The sequence below is a fragment of the Mustela putorius genome, unplaced genomic scaffold (genome assembly GCF_011764305.1).
Source record: "Mustela putorius furo isolate JIRA1106 unplaced genomic scaffold, ASM1176430v1.1 tig00537284_pilon_pilon_pilon, whole genome shotgun sequence".
Taxonomy (NCBI): domain Eukaryota; kingdom Metazoa; phylum Chordata; class Mammalia; order Carnivora; family Mustelidae; genus Mustela; species Mustela putorius.
This window is the reverse complement of record NW_025422422.1, coordinates 3,445,473-3,450,491: the sequence shown is the minus strand read 5'-3', so window position 1 is coordinate 3,450,491 and position 5,019 is coordinate 3,445,473. Positions and strand designations below refer to the sequence as shown.

Sequence of the window (5,019 nt, the reverse complement as noted above, 5' to 3'; positions counted from 1 at the left end):
ATGTTCCCCTATCCTGTGGCAAATACTTTTCTTTACCCACAGTGTTGAAAGGGAAGACCTATTTGCCCTTGGTCTCAGAGTGCTTTCTGCCCATCTTAATTCCTAAGACCCAGGGACACAGAAGGTGGCAGTCATGGATTATCTCATATTCTATCTCAGTTCAGTCTCTCAATTTCACAAACCATTTGCTAAGGTTCAGACAAGACCTTAGCAAAGTAGTAATATCCTCAAATCTCAGGGTTATTAAAATATGCCAGTGATGGAGCAGTGGATTATGCTATGCCTAGTAAGATGGAGATCACGGCCTTGAGCAGATACATCAGCCCAGTGAACCCTGCTGTCATCCCCCATCTGACCATGGTTCTGTTGGCCCTTGGTATGTTCTTTGCCCCCTAGTTCTTCATTTATGAGGTTACCTCCACCAAGTACACTCAGGGTATCTGTGAAGAGCTCCTCGTCTCCTTGGTGGCCTCGCTCCTCATGTGTTTTGGAGTCCTCTTTCTGCTGCTTTGAGTTGACATGTACGGATAATAGCTCCCAAGAGTTCCAACCAGGTGGCTTCACTGAATTCCTGCTTTTTAAAGCTTTTATTTATTTATTTATTTATTTATTTTTACTATTGCTGAAAGTGTCCCACCTGCTGCTCACAATTAAGGCAATGTGTGACTGTCCCAAAGAATAATTATAATTATTGTGTCACATAGTGAAATCATTAATCTAGAATCTTTGGGGAATGTGCAACTCTGAATCATAGAGTATTCTAGAAAACAAGCTCATGCTTCATTATTAGTAATCAGAAATTAACACTTGGTTCTCAATATTTCTGTAGTCCTGTTGGGGATAGGAGGGCTTTCCCCTGTCATCCTCTGTTGGCAGCATCCCAGTGTGTGCTAGGTGAATGGATTTGTCTTATGCTTTGGAGCACAAAGTAAGCAGGGAAATGACCTGGGAATTAAGAGTACGGGGTACTAGTGCCAGCTGTCTCATAAGTGATTTTGAAACTTGGGAAAAATGGCTGTGCGTCTGGGTTGCAGAGTTGCTCCTAGCCATACTGTTACAGAGTTCAACTTGACTGATAGTTTTTGAACTAGATAGTAAGAAGGACATATAGAAGTGGCCCTGGTGGGGATAAGGTTATTGAAGATGATCAATTAAATCTTTTGTTGCAAAACATTAAAAAGTTGTGTTTTTTACATTTAATTTTTTTTTAAGTTTGGAATAATTATCCAAGTAATCCACTGCATGGAATTTAAAAGGGAGGATTCTGACATTAGTCAAATCTGGTTTTACATACCAGCCACTTATTAGCTGTGTTCCGAGGGCAATATGGTTAACTTTTCTGAGCCTTAGTTTCTTCATCTTTAATGAAAAAATAAGTGTAACCCAGCACCCCCCCCCAAAATTGGTGAGGATTAAATGAGTTATGGAATGAAATACGCATTGCACAGCACATGGCACATTGTAAGGGTGCTATTGATTATGAAGGCTCTTCTGCTTGTAGCGTTCTGAGATTCTGAGAGTCTGACCTTGTGGTTCTACTGGAGTGTTACCACTGCAGTCACCATCTTCTGTAAAGTTACAATTTCTAAACCTGAGCTATCAGACGCTTGCAGGACAGGGTGTCAGCCTAAGTGGGAGAAGGTCCACGAAGGTGATCCCTTCAAGGCCATAATAGCTTGAGAATTTGTTAGAAGGTGATGGAACTTTCCTCTAGCTCTTAGATAGGGTGGGAGACCTTCTGTTCTTGGTCTCTTCCTTCTTTCCTTACCCCAACTGTGCAGGGCTATTCTGGGTCTGTGTATTTTAGGAGCCATAATGAGGTGCTTCTCATCATACCTTGCCATTTTCAGGCAGCTTTTACTAGCCGCCTGGACACGGGGACAACATAGCAATTTAAGAGCTATAGTGGACTAGGCTGGAAATAGAGAGGCCTGTGCTGCAGCAGCAAGAGATGGGGCTGGGGAATTTCTGTTCGCCCCTTCATAAAAGAGGAATGCTGAAATAGCTTCCAGTCACACACAGAAATATTTTGAGGATGAGAAACCAAACCTCCTCATGCTCGTACTTCAGTATGCCTAGAGAATACAAAAGAATAGGTGATCTCTTGAAGCAGCAAAGAGCCAAATTCAGTAGATCTGGAGTAGAAAAACGGAATTTCTTCATTTGCTAGAGTGTAAGAGCTGTCCAAGCTACCTGATGATTCATTTTGAGCTCAGTTTCTACTTAAATGGGAATAAATTTGAAGAAAGTAAATCTTTCTTCAGTCAGTCACATCAGCCTCCAAGGCAAGTGCTACCCATATAAATGCCTTCGAATTCTGAATGACCAATCATCCCTTCTTTTCCAATAGCATGAAACACTCTAGAATTACAAAGTGAGTCTTCCTACACATGATTTTCCAAAGCCTGGGCATTTTCCTTTTTTTTTTTTTGTTTTATTTATTTTTATTTTGTTTTGTTTTTTGTTTTGGGCTATTATTATTATTATTATTATTATTACTCTGAAGCTATGTAAGGACTCCATTGTGCAAGTATTCCTGGACCTCCAGTCTTGCATCCCCAAATTGCATATTTTCTGACACCATACTGGAGAATTTTTGTAAAAATATATATGCAGATTGATATCTCAATCCAAGAACCTCACATGTCCTATTCTCTTATGACCAGGGGAGGGGTGGGTGTTGGGGGGAAGGAAAAAAAAATGCAGCAGCACACATTAACATTTTGCTCAAGTTTTCAAAAGAAAAATGTTGTTCCCTGTTTCAAACCCAGGATAAAGGAAATGCTTGTCTCCAGGAGCTGACACTTTCCTGGTCATATTTCAGATACAATTAGCCCCCATTGATGGCAGTGGTTGATCTATCAAATGAGCAGCTAATCTTATCTGTGGTTCACAAATGGCTCAGATGGTAGCTTGTGACTTTGATTACTGGAAGACTGGACCCCATCAGACGGCTTTGCTCCAAACAGTGGTCCTTTCAGCCTTCTGCTCATGGAGATCAAAGCACTCTCCCCTCTCCCTATCTGCAGGGAAGCTCATTAGAGGGAGGCTGTCAGGGTTATAATCACGCAACAGTTTTACTTCTGGGTTATAACGCTTTCCCCTTCTTATCAGCCTGTGAGGTCCAGAGTGAGAAGGATAAAGGAGGTACCGATGACATCTGATACATTTAATAGGCTCACTTGTGACTGCCTGGCCCCAGCTCTCTGCCACTGCTGCCTCACTGACTATTGACGAACTTCCCTCCCCCGCCAGACCTGTAAGGATTATTCTTTAATCCTGGGGGCAAGAGATGGGGGAGGGGCCGTATTCATTGTCTCCTAAGACTTGCTTTACTATAAGAACAGAATCAAATAAAATAGGAGTTTCTAAGCCCAAAGATCTGCCTTTAAACTTTATCTCTTTCATACAGTAGCTGCGTGAACTTGGATGTTTTGCTGTGATCTTCAGTCTCTCCTGCAAAATATGAAAATTAATACTTTTTTTCATTGGAACTAATATGCAGATCTCAGGTCTCCTTCTCCCAGAAGCCTTCTATTATAACCTGCGTTTCCCTGGCCCCCTTTCCCCCTTCACCCTGTGGAGTTATAGCCCCTCCCTACTGTCACTGCTCCCTCTTCTGTCTCCCAGGGCGTTACCCCTAACACTGCCCTTGGCATGCCTGATTTTCTGTCAACTTGCCTTTTCCTCCCCAACAGACAGTGAAATCCTCAAGGCATAGAGGATTGAGGCTCCATATATCAGAGAATGCCTTCACTTAACTCACAGTTGATGCTAAAGGAATGTTTGTTGTCCTCACTGAACGAAGTACTCTTATACTAACATGATTTACAGAGCTCAACGGGAAGGGCTTCCACTTACTAGCGGATGTATTCTCTTTTAGAGATTCCCAGGGACTCGTGTCAGTGACCTATTTTAGTGGTTCTAGGGTGGAGCCCAAGAATTTCCAGGTTTTTTTGTGTTTTTTGTTTTTTAAGATTTTGTTTATTTATTTGAGAAAAGGAAAAAGAGCACAAACAACAGAGAGAGGCAGAGGGACAAGAAGACTCCCCACTGAGCACAGAGACCTATGCAGAGCTCTAGCCCAGGACCCCAGGATTGTGACCTGAGCAGAAGGTAGATGCTTAACCGACTGAGTCACACAGGTGGCCCAAGGATTAGAGTTCCAACAAGTTCCCACCTTGAGAACCACTGGTGTGACCAAATCTTTCTATTTGTAGTAGAAGACACTGAGGCTCAGACTAGAGAATGACTTGTGCAAGGCCAGATAATTAGTCAGAGGCATTCGGCATGTTCTTATTTCTAAGTAGTTTATTGAAGTCAACTCTCTTGCATGTATGTACTTTGAAACATACACCGAATACATTTTTCTGTTAATTTTTTTTTTTTAATTTATATTGCGCTCCTTAAGGCTTCAAACTTGTCTTTTAATTCTAAATCTCGTGGTCATTTCACAACATAGTCATTTCATAACTTGCTGTTTTCATGTTAAGAAGCAGCTGTACTCATGCTGCCAAGACTCTGGCTGAGTTATTATCTTTATTTGTCGCTTGTCTTCTGTATCTTCACTGATTCTTTTAGAAATATCTGAGAAGAAATGCCCAGAGGAACCCAGGTCACAGAAGAATCAGAGGAAATTCTAGCATCACATGGCAGACTTGGTGTCTTCATCACGTAGTCCAGCATAACCTTGGTCAGGTTTTTACCCATTCACCCAGATGGGAATGTGGGGCTCTTGCCAGCAGCAGTCATTATCATTACCAGAAGAATGAGAAGCAATAACCATTGCCTTTGGGAGTGGGAGCTCTGGATCTGGATAGGCCTAGGTTTAATTTTCACTTCCTCATATCCCTGGCAGAGTAAAATTGCTCAGGGATTTAACAGGAGACACATTTTGTTACTCCATAAACTAGGAGATGTATCTACTTCACAGGGTCATTGTAAGAATTAAAAGAAGGACTTCGTCAGCATCATGCACTGTGTTGGGAACATACTAAGTAACTGGCCAAGAGGAGGGAG

The 5,019-nt window shown here is 41.9% G+C and overlaps 1 pseudogene; it reads left to right on the top strand.

Moving 5' to 3' along the window:
- Window positions 1-291: 291 nt before the first annotated feature.
- Window positions 292-531, top strand: LOC101683330 (annotated as a pseudogene).
- The last annotated feature ends 4,488 nt before the right edge of the window (window positions 532-5,019 follow it).